We start from the raw sequence: 16,775 nt of genomic DNA, 5'->3' as shown, positions 1-16,775 counted from the left end.
GGGATATTTTCTCTAAGCCGGAACATCTGGTAATTACAACAAACTACACCCAGTTATTTATACGACTGCCCGATTTGAGACTTGTAGTTCCACAATCGATTTTCTCCAGTACTAAGACTGTGTGTATATTATCCACTTATCTTATTTGGAACTTGTAGTTCCACAAGTGATTTTTTTCCAGTTTTAAGATTGTGTGCATATTATTCAGGGCCGGCTCGAGGCATGTTCGACCAGTGCGGTGGAACAGGGGCGTCACCCCATAGGGGGCGCTTCCGTCCCAGCCATTCCCGATATCAGCGGGACAGTCCCCGCGGGCGGTCGGGATGTTGGGCACCTCCAGCGCCGCAGCTGTGCAACAGTCCCGGCCCCTGGGTAGAAGAATGGATGCTGTGCGCATTTGCGCGACATCCATTCAGTGCAGGGAGAGAGCCGGGGGCAGTCCAGCTATTGACTGCATTTAATCCTCATAAGGGACTTATGATGCGGTAATACCAGCATACTGTAAATGTTTTTTTTATTACAGCTTTTTGGGGCTCATATAGGCTACTGTATAAGTTCTTATTGTTATGAACTAATTTATATATATATTTCACATATTTATTTTCATAAGCTATTACACTATTCATTATTCTCACACCCACACTAGTCACCTATCATCATTGACTGCCCCTTTCCATGTCCACCTTATAGCACTCCCACCTTCACTGTCCACCTCAGAGCACACCTCCCTAAGTTCAATGTCCACTTCACAGCAACCCACCCAGGGGCGGATTGGAATGGAAATCCAGACCAGAAAGCAGCCCTAGTGGGGTGGGTCTGTTGAGGGGGCAGGTCTGTGGAGGGGGGAATGATACTCCCTCCTCATTGAGCCTAGAGGGGCTGTGGCTAGCCACTGAGGGGAACAGGGCCGGCAATAGATATCCCACCATCCCTCTACACTAGGTACAGGCCAGTTGGCTCAAAACTCTTTTCTTACCTAATATGGTGGTTTCTCTGCAATTGGGGAAACTCTGAAGAATTTTAGCATCACTGGACACTGCCGGTTTTCGCTTTTCATGTAGGAGATTGCATTGTCTGGAAGATGCTTGCTTACGTAGAAATATAATCATTGTGGTGAACTATTGTATTAAATAATATTACTGTTCTCCAGCCCTACCCCTCTCCTGTGCACCTCCAGCACAATAACCCACTGTGTCTCTTCAGCATTTATCCCCCCGGTGCCTCTCCAGCACTATCCAGCTCCCCGGTGCTTCTACATCCATATGATTCATGTCTCAGTCTATGTCTAGATGTAGCCAGGCCCACTCTCTCTCATGGGTCCCCTGTATCTCTCCATCTCCAGGCCCTCCCTGAATCTCTCAATCTCCAGGCCCCCTGTCTCTCCTGCATCTCTCCAGGGCCCCCTGCATCTCTCCATCTCCAGACTCCTTTGTTCCTCTCCAGGCCCCCAGTGTCTCTCCATCTCCAGGCACCCTGCACCTTTACAGGTCCCCTGAGTTTCTCCAGGCCTCCTCTATTTCCCCAGGCTTCAATGTCTCTTTGCAGGCCCCCCTGTGTCTCTCCATCCTCAGGCCCCCTTTGTCTATCCTTCTCCCCAACATTTCCAGGCCCCCTGTGTTTCTCCATCTCCAGGTATCCTGTGTCTCTCCATCCCCAGGCTCTCCTGTGTCTCTCCATCTGCAAGCCCATCTGTGTCTCTCAAGGCCCCCTGTGTCTCTCCATCCCCTCTGAATCTCTCTAGGCCCTCATTTCTCTTAATCTCCAGGCACCCATGTGTCTCTCCATCTCCAGGCCTTCCTGTGTCTCTCCATCTCCAGGCCCTCCTGCATCTCTCCATCTCCAGGCCCTATTTTGTCTCTCCAGGCCCTCCTGTGTCTCTCCATCTCCAGGCCCCATTTTGTCTCTCTAGGCACCCCTGTGTCTCTATCTCCAGCCCCCTTACATCTCTCCATCTCCAGCCCCTCTGTGTCTCTATTACACTTTGTGTGTTTTTATGTTTGTATTCTCTTGAGCCTTATTAAAGAACAATTGTTACATGGAAGATAAAGCTAGGTAAACACTGATGGATACATCACACGTTCCATTGAGCATATGTTATATCTATAATGCACCGTCAGGTGTGTATAGCGGATATGTCGGTGAACAACGTCGTTCACAGACATCTCCGATCAGCTGTGCAGCACAGCAGATGGCAGATATATCTGAAAGCGTTTGGGTATGGGTTCCCGGCAGTCGGGATCCCAGTGGTCACAATCCCGATGCTGGGATCCTGACGGGGCTAACATACAGGCACTTGTTGGTCGGTATACTAACTCTCCCCCTGTCCCAACCCTAACCCTCCCTTTGTGATGTCTAGCCCTAACCTCCCCCCTTAGTGCCTAACCCTCCCCTAGTGCCTAAATCTCCCCTCACCCCCAATACTTACGCTGTCGGGATTCTGGCGCTGGTATATCAACCGTTGGCATCCCGCACGCCGGAATGCTGACTAAATCACATCTGAAAGATGGGATGCCGCCAGAATGCCGACAACACCATCCTGAACAGCTCAAGATACCAATGTTGGCATCCCATCTGCCGGCAGTTAGGTTTAGGACCTCCGGGGTAGGTTAGGGATAGACTGCTAGACTGCGGAGAGGGGGGGTTAGGTTTAGGCACTACAGGGAGAGGTTAGGGTCAGGCATGTCGGGGGGGGGAGGGGGAGGGTTAGGCTACTTACCGGCCACTGTCAGGATCCTGAACATCGGGATGCCATTGTTGGTCTTCTGACCGCCGGCATCCAAACCGACGTTCAATCGTATGTATTCTCTGAAAGATATATCGGTCATCTGCTGGTGTGCATGGGCGACCCGCCGATGCAGCAGGAACACGGCAGTGATTGACAGCTCAACTGGCTGGGCAATTTAAGATTGCCCAGTTGAGGTGGCAAGCCAGGCACATCGGGCAGACAATTGGTAAGTGTGACCTGGTGTGTACCCAACTTTGGGAGTCATCCTGAAATGTCAGATAAGCTTTATCATTCTTTTATATTGGTTCAGAGCAGGCCCTGACATTTAAAACACACAAGCCCACCTCATGTCAGCATCTGGCTCCTGGCATAGACTCCTCTCCTTACTATTCATGACCCCTCCCACTTTTTAGTCTATGCTCTTACAAATATAATTAACATTAGAGCAACATACAAGTGTACATCATTCTCTGCATTAAAATACACACAACACACATCCTGCAGGGGATTCATGCATGTGCCATAGTCAGACATTGGTATTTGGTTGGTTCTGTTAGGTAAAGCTGGCACTTCATTGGTGTAGGTCACACACAGAAAAAAGGGAAGGCATTTTTCCAAATGACCAAGCCCTGGCTTAGCAGTTATAGAGGATTAGATTTTTTAGGGCAGGGGGTGCTGAACACAGAGAACACATCTGTGCTCACCAAAGCAGAGCCGTAACTACACATTTTGGTGCCGCCAGCCATAAGTGTAGCAGGGAGAGCGCACCCCTTTGTGTGCGCTGAAAAAAACAGGTGTGGTCTCGCTGGGAAGGGGCATGACCACACAATAGTACCACCAATTCAAATGATGCCACACAGCAGTGCCCCTTTGTCACATTACACCACAAAGTAGTGTCCCTTATTTACATTACGACACACAGTAGTGCCCTTTATTCACATTACACCACACAGTAGAGCCCATTCACGTTATGCCACACAGCCCATTCAGTTTATGCCACACAGTAGTACTCCATTATGCCACAGAGAGTAGTATCCCTTCTAACACATTATGCCACACAGTAATGCCCCTTCTAACACATTATGCCTCAAACGTTAATGCTTCTTCTAACACATTATGCTTAACAATAATGTTCCTTCTAACACCTTATGCCAGCCACATTAATGCCCCTTCAACACATTATGCCACACAGTAAAGCCCCATTCTATTTAAGCCATGCATAGTAATGCCTCTTATAACATTATCCCACAAAGTAACATTATGCCACTCCACCTCCCCCGATGTCCCGCCTGCAGCCTCCCCTTGTGTGCTAGATCAACAGGCGGCCAGTTGCCGGGCCACCCGCCAGCTCCCCAGCATGCAGAGCCCAGACGCAGCCATGGGAGACAGCGCCGCTGTCATTCAAATCTGGTGCTGTACGCGAGCCAATTGTAGCTCGCAGACTGGCAGGAGCTGTTGATTGGCTACCGGCACGCAAGCTCTGATTGGCTCGCGACTAGAGCCAGATTATAATGAAGGCTGCGTTGTATTTAAAGGGCTGTAACTGCATGCCCACTAAGTTCATGCTAATCCCTCACCCCCCTCGGCTACCCTGGCCGGACTGCGTCATCTGGCCATCGGCGCTTCTGGCATTTGCCAAAACTGCCTGAAGGCCAGTCCTGCCCTGGTTCGGAGCCACGTTATTTTGACATTGGGGAATCCTTTGTTAAAGCTAATCACAGAACATTACATACAACTGTATATAACAGATATTAATAAAGAATGAACTAATATTAAGGAATCATGTCACAATGCATAAGTAAAATCATATTCAGGTTAAAAGGTAAATCACCATGGAAACAGTATATAATAAAAGTAATTCAGCACATTCTTCCAGTGGGCAGAGATTGAATTCCATCAAATCTAGAACAAAAATAAAAAGTGAATGGGAAATGCGCATTTAAATACAAGCACAATAGATACAGATCAAAATCCATATTACGTGTTTTAGAGAACAGAGTTTGATAATAAAATCTTTTTTGATTCCACATAATCACCACTTTTCCCTAATTTACCTTTAAGTTCAATAGCTGGGAAACTTACATGGCTATATGTGATTACTCAATGCAGTGTTTTGCTAGTTTGTCAGAGTTCAGATAATAGATGTTTTGAACCAAAAGATGTGATCTCAATCCTTCTGTTTTTAACCTATACAAAAAAAATAATCCTGACATTTTTCTTTTAAATTGTGTATTTTTCTTAAAAAAGTTTGAAAATCCACATACAAAACATAGACAATATAATCATAATGTAGACAATAAAGAAGCAAAACAGCAAGTCACTGCAAAGAGAGCAAAGATTGAAGATGCCGAGAGCTCGCAGTTCAGCTAATGTACTGTATAAAAAGACAGGAATATTTGTAAGTTGACATAGAGTGTATAGGAGATCAGAATTAATAATCATAAAACAAATTGAGTTAGTTGAACGAGCACAGGCATCCATGCAGGGACATATCTATAATGGGTGCAGGGTGTGCGGGGAACACGGGCCCCTGGGTCCGGGGGGACCCCGCACCGCACACCCTGCACCCATAATATTACTTACCTCTCCGGAGTCCCACGTCGGAGGGGGCCCGTGTCGGAAACTGCACATGGGCCCCCTCATCTCTAGAAACGCCACTGCATCCATGGTACATACTCCATAGGCAGAAGAACACTCTTGCTTCAAGGCATATTTAGAGGCCTGCCAAAGGACTTGACCCTAGCAAATTTTAACGGGCATTTCCTCTTAGGGCCCCATTTAAAAACAATCCTTATTACCAGCGGCATACTGTATTTCGTTTAGTATCACAGCGATCCTAACGTATCTGCTATTGGTATTTAACATTACTTACCCCTCCGGTGAGGTCAGCGACGGCCCCCGTTCGATGGCATTCTCCATGCTGTTGCTGGCAGCCTATACCTGTTGTGTCATGCGGGACGGCCAGGATACACATGTGCATTACACTTTCACCTGACGGGGATTGGGCAATCCATGGAAGACTTTACTGAAGCAAGAAAGGCTGTTGCTGGGTCCACATGAGGACCGTATCACTCTCGCCATCTATAGATGGTGCAATAGGTACAGTGACTAAAATAAAGTGAAAAAGGGTGCTTTCACACCCTTTTCACATTATTTTAGTATCACCTATAGTTATTGCAGGGCAATTGGAGTAGAATTCGTAAAATTCTACTCCAACCCCTAAGTATCACTTATTTTTAGTAATCAGATCGTATTTCCCATAATTGTAAGGTGAAATGTGATCTGACCAGAGTTACTAAAAATAAAATGTGAAAAAATATCGGGGAAAGCCCTTTGATAATAACACCACCTGGCGTTATCCAGGGTCTCCCCCGGTTACCGGCCTCCTGTCCTGCTCTAACGGGGAGAGCTGAGCCGGGAGTCGGTCCCAGTAATCAGCTGTGTGGTCTAAACAGACACCAAGCTGATTACTGTAAAAAAAGAAAAAATAGTAAAAAAAAAAAATTTACTTACCTGACCAGGGACCGGTGATCGGGCCTCCGGTGATGTCTCTCCTCCGGTCAGCTGGTCTCCCATAGTGCACTGCAGCCTGGTCATCAGCTGATTGGGCCCCAGTGCAGTATGGGAGATCACCTGACTGGAGGAATGGAGAACATCACCGGAGGCCCGGAACATGCAGGTAAGTGTAATTAAGGGAGAGGGGGGTTGCGGGGGGAGGAGGGGGGGTCGCGGGGGGGTCCGTGATTGCGGCGGAGTGGCTTAGCACCGGGGGGGTAGCAGCGGCGACCGGTCGGCGCATGCGCGTGCACTTATTCACAGTATTTTTTGCAAAAATACTGTGATAAGACTCCGAAGGGGATTTGCAGGGACAGAGCTTTATCGCAAGCTCTGTCCCTGTAAGGGATTTGTAGTAAATGCCTGTGATATTGCCTGAATTCGCAATGCGAATTCACTCGGTAATATCACACTACAATCTGCATTCAATATGCGGATTGTAGTAAATAGAGCCCAAACAGCGGTAAACTACTGAAAGGAGGACATAGCCCTTTAGCAATTGCTAAAGGGGTTATGTCTCATTTTAAAAGATGCACCCAGTGTACATAAATCATTCATAAACAACGGTAGAATTAACCAGACACAGCCAACATGGGAAGACAGGAGTCTACAGAACCACCATCTAACAATTGAAACTCAGGCCAATACCAGAAGGTTTTTAACATACAACTGAGGGTATAGATCCAATACAGAGAAGAATTATACATGTCCCAGGATCCCATAAGGGGGAATAGGGATACCAGTTTTACTTACACAATGTACATCCTGAGACCAGAACGCAGCAACCATGGATCATGACCACAATAAGTGTCAGAAACCAGCGTGTAGTGCACCAAATTTTGGGCAGAAGGTAGCTTCTGTGTGGCCCAATTTAATAAGCTTTACCAATGCCCAATATACCCTGTGTAAAATATAGAGCTGATATCGGGCATGTGATGTACAGTAGCCTTCCATGAAGAACTCAAAATGAAAGTCCAGTCCGCCATCATGTACATTCAGGTACAGTGTTGGACTGGAACATTAAGGGCCCACCAGGGAATGCAATAGTAAGGGCCCTAGGCTTAAGGGGTGTGTCAAGCCACTAAAGGGTTTGTGGCCATACAACACAGAGGGACTTGGCCAACCATTAGAGAGGACATGCAAAGAACAGAGCCCCGTTATAAAGGAAGAAATGGGTGTGTCAGGATCACCCATTTTGATAGGCAGCAGGGCTAATATTAGTGTAGTTTTCATAGAAACTACACCAAGTTCATCCATGATCCAGCTCCACCAAAATGCTGACCCCTAGAGGAGGCATAGGGACCTCACAGGCACTAAGGCCCACCAGGAATTTTCCCTGCACACCTGTGGGCCAGTCACATGAGTAGACTGGCGCAAACATGAGTAGAGTTGAGAGATGCTTTTACGAGGAGAGCGGGAGGTCAAGGTGCAGACTGGTGACACTGAAATTGGAGAATTCCTCCTACACTGTGCACAGAGAGCATATTGAAGTTACAAATACCTGTAAAACATGGTGTTGAGAAGATGAAAATCCATACTTACTGAATTTTACTGTGGTATGTAAGTCTAAGTGGCCTGTAGTCAATACCTCCTATACTATTTCAGTGACACCTCAGCTGCTATGGAACAACACATCCCAGTATGCCATGACACGGGTCAATCTGAGGACCACAAAGAAGCTGTACAGCTAATTGGCCAAACCTTACGAGCCTACACTAGAAGAGGGGAGCAACCCCAGACTGGTGTTTCAGCCAGCAAAAACGGGAGACGAGTAAAATACACACCAGCTCATTCAAACAAAACCAAATGTGATCCCCATATTTTGCTGCACTAACCCATTCTCCAAGATGAACAAGCTGAGTAACCAAATAATATAACTGCATATCCAGGACCGCCAAGCCACCCTCACTCCGAGGCCTACACAAAGTATCAAAGCTAATGCGGGCTTGTTTACTACCACAAATACAAAAAGATATATGTAGAGCAACAGAAGAGATTTGGGAATAGAGTAAGATAGAGCAAGTAATTGTGTGTCTGGACAAACCATGTTGCAATGGAAGGGATGCAATATATAAAGTTTTTTTTTGCATGTAGGCTAAATACTGACTGCTTTTGCATGTAGCCCAATATTGCTGGACAGCTTTATTATTACACTGCTGCAGGGCCAACGGGGGATGTCGCTAACAATTCCGTGCTGCAGAATGACACGTTAATTCCTCCTGTCGAACCCGGCATCAGCAAGTGTGTATGCACTTGCCGCATGCAGGTTCTCGTTGCCTGCGATGTCGTGTAGTGTGTACCCTGTTTTAGTCCATGAAGCAAATTTACTGTGATAGACATGGTGTTCCACTTCAAAATGGAACGTCGCATCCAATAACATCACAAGTTATTCTTCGCACCCCATACAGGAGCACAGGAAATCTTTGAATATCAGGTGTACCACAACTACTGTAGCCAATATGGGCACAGGAATGCTAAGCAGTGTATTGCATTGAAAATATATAACAAGGTTGCCATGATAGAAAACCCCAAATGCCTTGTATGCTTAGAAACTGGCTACAGAGTGCACTTACCTACTTTAAAATGCTTTCCCCCTAGGAGATCCCAGGAGTGAAGATAGAGCTGTCAGTAACAGGGGTGGGGGGGGGGGGGGTGGGGGGGGTGAGTCTATTATTTGCATCATCAAGCCCCCAGGCCATGTGCTTTCATGGGGTACTGTGCAGGAGGATGGTCTACTGTCCCAAGAGTGGGAGAATTCCCAAAAATGTTTGACTCTCCCAGACATTAATGAAAAGACAGAAAGAATGCTATAGTACAGGGTGTCCCAACTTCAGTCCTCAGGGACCCCTACCTATGCATGTTTTACATATTTCCTAGTTGGTGCACTTGTGTACTTATTATTACTGACTGACATCATTAAAGATCCACAGGTGGTGCTAATTATTTCACTTGTGATACTGAGAAGATCTGTAAAACATGCACTGTTAAGCTGACCACACACTAGACCAACTTTCATCCACTAGTTGTCTGGTTGGAATGAAAAGCTGGTAACGTATGGGAGTAACTGATGATCAGCAATTTGATCCTAAATGCCAGAAAACAGATGAAAATGATCGTTCAGACAAGTTTGTTAAATGTTTGATCTAGACAATTTGTTCAAACAACAGTTTTTGTCCATTTTCCGGCGTTTGGGAGCAAATTGCTGATTGTCATTTGCTTTCATACCTTACCAGATTTTCATTCCAACCAATCAACTAGTTGGCTGGTTGGATGTAAGTTGGTCTAGTGTGTGGCCAGCTTTAAGGGTCCCTGAGGACTGGAGTTGGGAAACACTGATCTATGGATTATAAATTAAGGGGTCCATGTACTAAGTGGAAATAAGGGGGCTAAACTAAACAAAACTAGAGGAAATCCCTTTACATACCATTTCTCGATATGTATTAAATGGTTTTGTAAAGAGTAGGCTAGCAAATTGCACTGCCATAGGCAACCATGGCAGTGCTAAGTGACCTAGCTGTTACTAAGGTGAGAGGTCACTTGCCATCAGCTGTCTTCTCCAGTGTCGGCTTTGTTACCTCTAGTTGCCGTTACCTGCCTCTCCTCACTGGAGAAGCAGGAAGAGAGCTTTTTGTCATTTTGGCTGCTTGTCAGAGTTTTGGAAAGAAAAACTCACTGCTGCAGCTGCACGACTGGCAGAGAGGTGAGTGAGTCCACCCAGTGCAGTCAGGAGGCATCAGAATGAGTCTCTGCTATCACCGCCAACGGGGTGACTTAGCGTTCATTCTCCTCAGTGGGGATATTTTTAGTGAACATCGCTGTAGCTGCCTCCCCCTTTGCAGTGATAACAGACAAAGCAGAAGAACCTTTTTCTTCACGGTAAGTGGAGTATTAGTACATGGACACCTTAGGCTTGCGAGTAGTCAAGACCTTCAAACTATAACTGAATATTGTGATATGTAGGTTTACTAAGTGTTTGGAAAATCTGCTCTGTTAATTTCACCATAGTATGAAGAAAGCTTACGCTAGTTTCAATTTACTGTGTGTAGCAGTACCTTTAAGGGATTGTACAATCGATTTAGGAAATCTTTATACTGAAGGACTCAATGTCACCCTGGAGTTTTGTAAAACATATCCTAAATATTTCTCCACCAGGCAATACAAGGCCTGGCAAAATAATCACATGGTAGCAGTTCTTCACATGGGCTATGTGTGTTTATGAGGGGGCAATACTGCAGGCTCCAGTGGTACGCCATGAGAGTCTTAAAAATTGGTTTTGCAATAAGAAATCATTGTGTTACAGACTAATACTGTTATTGTGTATGTGTCTGCAATAGCATTTTTGCATGTGTACAGACCACAAAGTAGTTCTGTAATAATGACCTGCTTGACAAGTTATGCATGAAATCAGAACTGTTCTTAACATTAGTCACACTCAACTTTATATACCACATATGTCCCGCGCATACACAACTTTGCGAATGTACACGATTCACATTGGTACGTAACCCAGGGCCAGATTAACAATGGGATGGATGGAGCTACAGCTCCAGGCCTCCACATAAAAATAGGCCCATCATCATGATAGCATGATGATGATCAGCAGTCTAGCTGGCCACACGGTTGGCCATACAGTAAAAATGTATTTCTATTTTCCTCACAAAATATTGCAATTTTTATAATATTACTTATTTAGGGGCGGGATGTACTAATGGCAGAAATATGGTAAAACCCTGAAAAATGCAGTTTTCTGGGGGTTTTACCGCATTTCTCATATGTGCGAAGATATTTAGATGGTCTTACTCAATAGAAGCCTATGGGCTTCTTTTCGGGATGCCCCCTGAGAGGGATTCAATGGGATCCCTACCAAGTCCCTCTTACGCAAAGGACAGCTCTTGCTGGGAGAGTTGACCTCTGTGATTTTCTAGGTACATACCGGCGATATTATTGCCGGAATGTACCAGATAATGCGCATGCGATGCTTAGTACATCTCGCCCTTAGGGAGACATTGGGTATGATGGTATATGGGGTGTAGATGCCCACATGGCCCTTGATCCGGCCCTAATCTTAGCAGTTTCTTTTGAGGCCGCTAAATGGGTGTGTCGGAGTGGCAACTATGTGAACACACAAGAGAATTGTTTAGCGGAGCGCAATGTGTATAGGTGTACCCAAAATTACTAACTATTCTGAGCCATTCATGCGCTTTGTGTATACCAAATACAGACTGATCTGCTGCACCTTGTATGGGGTAGGTGGAAGAGGTGATGACGACCACTGTTGTGGACAGAGCAGTGGGGCAAGTGTGTTTGCACCGATGAATATGAGCAGAAGATTACGTGCTACTCACGATCAGACTCTAGATTTAGTAGTGCACGCTAGAGGAGCAAGGACACTCTCAAAGAAGATCACAGAATCTTCGTTTGGTAATGCAGTACTGCTTTATTTCAAATTGAATAAGGATAATACCAACATATTACTTACAATTAGACATACCCATTGGCATAGTATCAGAATGTAATGGAAAATGTACTTTCAAAATATAATGCAGAAAAAGAAAAGGTCCATGAAACAATCTTAAACAGTAATGAATCAAAATAATTAGAGGGACTGGTGTTCAATCCCGTGGAACGATCAGTAATTTCAGAGGAGAATAATGTCCGGGACAAAATGTTAAAGATTAGGCCATCTGTCTCCTCAGCTGAACCCTACATGGAAGTTGTTCTACAGCGGAATAACTGGACTTCAGGTTGTGGGCAATGCAGCCCTGCACAGTACTTTCAGTTAAGATAAACTAGACGACAAGATTTTACTATAACCAAAAAGAATAATAGGAGAACAAATAAAATCCTTAGAACAGATACCATTTGTTTCTACCTGTAACACACTATAGTTCATTTATTCCCAAGACCCTACATAAATGTTGGAATTTTTGCTTATCCCCAAGTATCTCAATTACATGTTCCCATATTGCCTTATTGTATTTCAAGTCAGGTTTGGGCTGGTATCAAATCAACTACTAGGATAGCTGCTCACGTTTACATCCTTAATGTTCCAGCACTTATTGCTGTTTGGGTTATGTAAAATAATTGTGATTGTAGGTGACATAGTTGGCAGTTCAAATACAAGGAGCCCTTTTAAAATTCATGGATATTGGTCCCACTGTGGAGACCATCTTCAGTGGATGAAATAACACAGAATATTGAAGATTGCATCTCTCAGCACAAATATTATATTAAACTATCTAATATCCCTTTCAGACTTATGCCTAAAACCAAGGTTTTTGCGCGTGAACGTGCATCAACCCAGGTCTGGCGTATGTCTGAAAGGTGCAACCTGGGTTGACTGTCCCGGCAGGGGCGTATTTATAATGGGTGCAGGGTGTGCGGGACACATGGGCCCCTGGGTACAGGGGGGCCCGCACTGCACACCCTGCACCCATATTATACTTACCTCTCCGGAGTCCCATGTCAGCGCAGGTGTCTGAACTGTAAAAAATGTCTGGAAAATGGATGCAGCAGCTATTTTTCCGTCGTTTGCACATGCGCAGTATAGGAAAAATGGCCGCTGTGGCCATTTTCCCGGTAACCTGCGCATGCGCTATAGACTTTGGGCAAACTCTAGTGCCCAGAGTCTATTAGTGCACACTGCTCAGTGCGCTGCCGGCCAGAGAGGAGGGGGCCTGTGGCGGTGACTGCACAGGGGCCACCTCTCTAGAAGCGCCCCTGCAGTGTTTGTCCCAGGTCTTGCAACCCGGGTCTACCACCCGGCTCAAGTGGAAAAGGTGCGACCTGGGTCTTGATGACCCAGGTCATGCCTAAAACTAATTCATAACCGGGGACATTGGCGCTTGGAGATGAGATCATCTCCAAGTGCCCACTGAATGCTGGAAGACCCAGGTCACTACAAGACCCGGGTCTGGTGTGAAGGGTGACGACTCGGGAATAATCCAGGTCATCCCAATAAGAGTGAAAGGGGTAGGCAACCTTCAGCTCGTGGCCCACTGTCTGTCAATTAAGTTTTCAGTTCATTAAAAAGGTGGAAAGTCTGAGATTACGTAGACTCAAAAACATTTTTTGTTTTTAACAAAAATTTAAACACTGGCCCCTGTGGTGAGAAGTATCTATTTTTTAAATTACTTACAACTTCTGGATTTCACTTAACCAAGATGTGGTTATTTTGTTGGAAATGATGTGTGTGCAGGTGTTGCTATTACAGAGTTGTGTAGGCACACACCAGCAGATGGCTGACACTATGAACAGCCCAGTTACAATATCAATAAACTAAGACCACTGATTAAGTAACAGTAAGAACAGCAGTACTCACTGTTACATGCACATTGGTGATAGAGCAGAGCAGGATTTTGTGCAGCTCGCCAGCTGGTGAGGGTATTCTGCTTGCGGAAAGTGGTGCAGGGATGCTGGAACAGCTTTATATCAGGTAATTAACTAGGTCTCTCATAAGCGCTAAGTAGTAGACTACTGTCTCCAACCATATCACTTTTCTACACAGTAAATAAATAAAAGATAACCCCTGCTCATGTTAAAAAAATAAATTCTGTGCAAGCTCCCCCACAACTTCTGTGAGACTGTCCCATGAATCTAGCACCTTTTCTTTATCAATGTTCTTATGCTCCCATTAAAAGTGTGTTCCTCCACTGCACAGAAGTGGCCCTTACTGAGATCACTAATGATCTTAAGGTGCCCAAACACGGTGCGATATAGCAGCCGATCCGACGGATTGGTATATCATTGCTGCTATAATCGTACAGTGTATGGGCATATCATCGGACAGTGCGCACTCCCGTGGGGTCGTACTTCACACCTCCAGAGCTTACTTCATGTTCACTTGATCTGGGGATGCGAAGTACGATCCCATGCAGCGCTATGCAGGTGTGTGCGCGTTAGCCACATTTATCAGTGTTTATCAAGAGGCTGCTGTCTCATTCGGGTGCTCTCCCTCCCAAGTGCCCCAAAATATTAATTCAATCTGGGCTTTTTTGTGTGTGTGTGCTCGTGCGTTAGCCATAGAGATGTGCCCCGACGCTCGTTTTTTTGTTTTGGATCTGGATTTTTTTGTTTTCGTGTTTTGGTTCTGGATTTTCTCTTTAAAAAAATCATAAAAACAGCTAAAATCATATAAAATGGGCCTGTTTTTGTTCCTACAGTATAATTAACCTCAATAATATTTATTTCCAGTCATTTCCAATCAATTTTGACCACCTCACAATATTATTTGCTTCATCTAATTAAGGCCAAAAGGTTGCATCCAGCTAGCTGGCTGACTAAGCTAAGTGACACAGTGGGTGGCACTAACGTGGCAGTTTAGCTTCTAATTTCCAACACGGATACAGTGTGGGTTGGATACACCAATAGTGCACTTACTGTAACAGCAGTGTAGGCAGAGCGGGGTTGCTGACAGTGTCCTCAGTACATGGAATGGCAGTGCTGCGGTGCTGGGAGTGTCCTCAGTGAATGGTACCGGCGGTGTCAGCAGAGTGGGGGTGCCAGTGGTGTCCTCAGTGCAGGTTTGCTGACTGTCAGCAGTGCAGGGGTGTTCTCAATGCATGGTGCCGTCGGTGTCCTCAGTGCAGGGGGTCGGCAGAGCGGGGGTGCCAGCGGTGTCCTCAGTGCAGGTTTGCTGACTGTCAGCAGTGCAGGGGTGTTCTCAATGCATGGTGCCGGCGGTGTCCTCAGTGCAGGGGGTCGGCAGAGCGGGGGTGCCAGCGGTGTCCTCAGTGCATGTGTGCTGACAGTGTCGCCAGTGCAGGGGTGCTAGTGGTGTCCTCAGTGTGGGAGTCGCTGACGGTGTCCTGAGTACGTGGGGCAGCGGTGCCGGCAGTGTCGGCAGAAGTGGTGTCGGCAGAGGGGGATACTGCCAGTGGGGGTGCCAACGGTGTTGGCAGCGGGGGGGTGCCGGGGGATGGCGGGCACCATTCTTTTTCTTTTGTGTGCATTTTCAATGGGCTTAACGCTGATTGGCTGAGAGCCATGACAGACGGCTCTCTCAGCCAATAAGCGTTAAGCCTGTTCAATACAAAACCTTGCGACCCGATTCGGGTGAGGGATCCAGAGCAGGCAGGGAGATCCGAGCTTGGCTTGGATCTCCCCCGATGCCCGAAATTCGGGTGGGTTCAGATCTCTGAGATCCTAACCCGCTCATCTCTAGTTAGCCATGGCATCACAAAACGCCTCTGCTGAAATTTGCATAAACAACATTTTCCAAGGTGAAATTAGAGGATATGGTTTAAAAAAAAATGGAATAAAGCAGCTAAAGCTGCGTTGTCTGATTATAGTGTCCCTACTCCCAGTCCCTACCCATGACTCCTCTAACTGAATTTCAGCGAGGCAGAGGGGCAAATCCATGCAACCGTATTCCAGGGTGCAGCTGCTCCTCCTGTAGCACAGGTCAGAAGATGTGTAGGGGGTGTGGTGAAGATATGGACTAAAATGGAGCGCACATCCCCTAAAGTGGACAATGAATCCCCACTCTAACAGGGAGCGCAGCTGTAATTTATACACAACACAGGATGAGATGACAATATAGGCTTGGGTGATGGTATAATCTGGGGTGATGTATACATCAACCTCTTCACACAATATTAAATTTGTCCCTGCTGGAATCCACCATTACAGGTGCCTCGTAGAATTTGTAGTTCATTTTGATGGGCATCATCTTTTCCACATTTTGGGGAAGTACAATAGTCTCATGCCGATCACTGACAAGGTTCCCGGCTGTGCTGAAAATTCTGAGTACACACTGGAAGGTGAGCAGCTCAAGTAAAGCAAAGGCAGTTTTGTGTAAGGGCCTCCAAATTGCCTTTTTTCCTGTCGGTAGTTATTTACATCTGTTCAGATCTGTGGGCCTGATTCAGAGCCGGACGCTCTGAATCAGGGCCAGCCTTCTTGTTATTTAGAGCTGACTCCTGGCCGCTCACAGCTATAGCGAGCGGCCAGGAAGATAGTCGCGGTGGTCAAGACCATTGCGACCATTGGGCTTGCGATGAGACCCTTGTGGTAGGGTCTCGTTGCCGCAAGCCCCAGAGAGATTTCGGCTGTCACAGAGTCAAAATCTCTCCCACTGACATCACTCGTGATGTCAGTGGGGCCGCCCCAAACGGAGGAGTTCACATGGGAATGCCTCCGTTTGGGCAGCCACTCCCCCGGCCCGCCCACCAAAGGGGGCGCGCTGTCACTCAACATCAACAGCACGCCCCCTTTGGTACGAGATCCGGAGCAACGGTTTGCCCGTCGCTATCCGGGTCTCACGCATGTGCATGACGGAGCTCTTGAGCATGCGCACGACGGAGCTGCCTCCGTCGTGCGCATGCGCACTGGGCCACCATTGACCAGCTTGCGAGCGCATAGCGCTCACGAGCGCGTCTAAATCAGGCCCTGTGTCTGTTGGGAAGAAAAAACAATGTCTTCATCCCTTCTGGGATGAAAATCCACTCCCAGCAGCAGGCATGGTGCTCAAGACACAACGTAAGACTTAAACAAT

The 16,775-nt window shown here is 46.4% G+C and overlaps 1 long non-coding RNA gene across 3 annotated transcripts in view; it reads left to right on the top strand.

Moving 5' to 3' along the window:
- LOC148538447 (uncharacterized) overlaps positions 1 to 16,775 on the top strand; it is a 79,065-nt gene that overhangs the window by 61,450 nt on the left and 840 nt on the right. The gene's annotated exons all lie outside the window — the stretch shown is intronic.

The sequence above is a fragment of the Taudactylus pleione genome, unplaced genomic scaffold (genome assembly GCF_031769625.1).
Source record: "Taudactylus pleione unplaced genomic scaffold, aTauple2 ptg000040l, whole genome shotgun sequence".
Taxonomy (NCBI): Eukaryota; Metazoa; Chordata; class Amphibia; order Anura; family Myobatrachidae; genus Taudactylus; species Taudactylus pleione.
The sequence above is the reverse complement of the archived record's forward strand: the minus strand, read 5'-3'. Positions and strand labels throughout refer to the sequence as shown.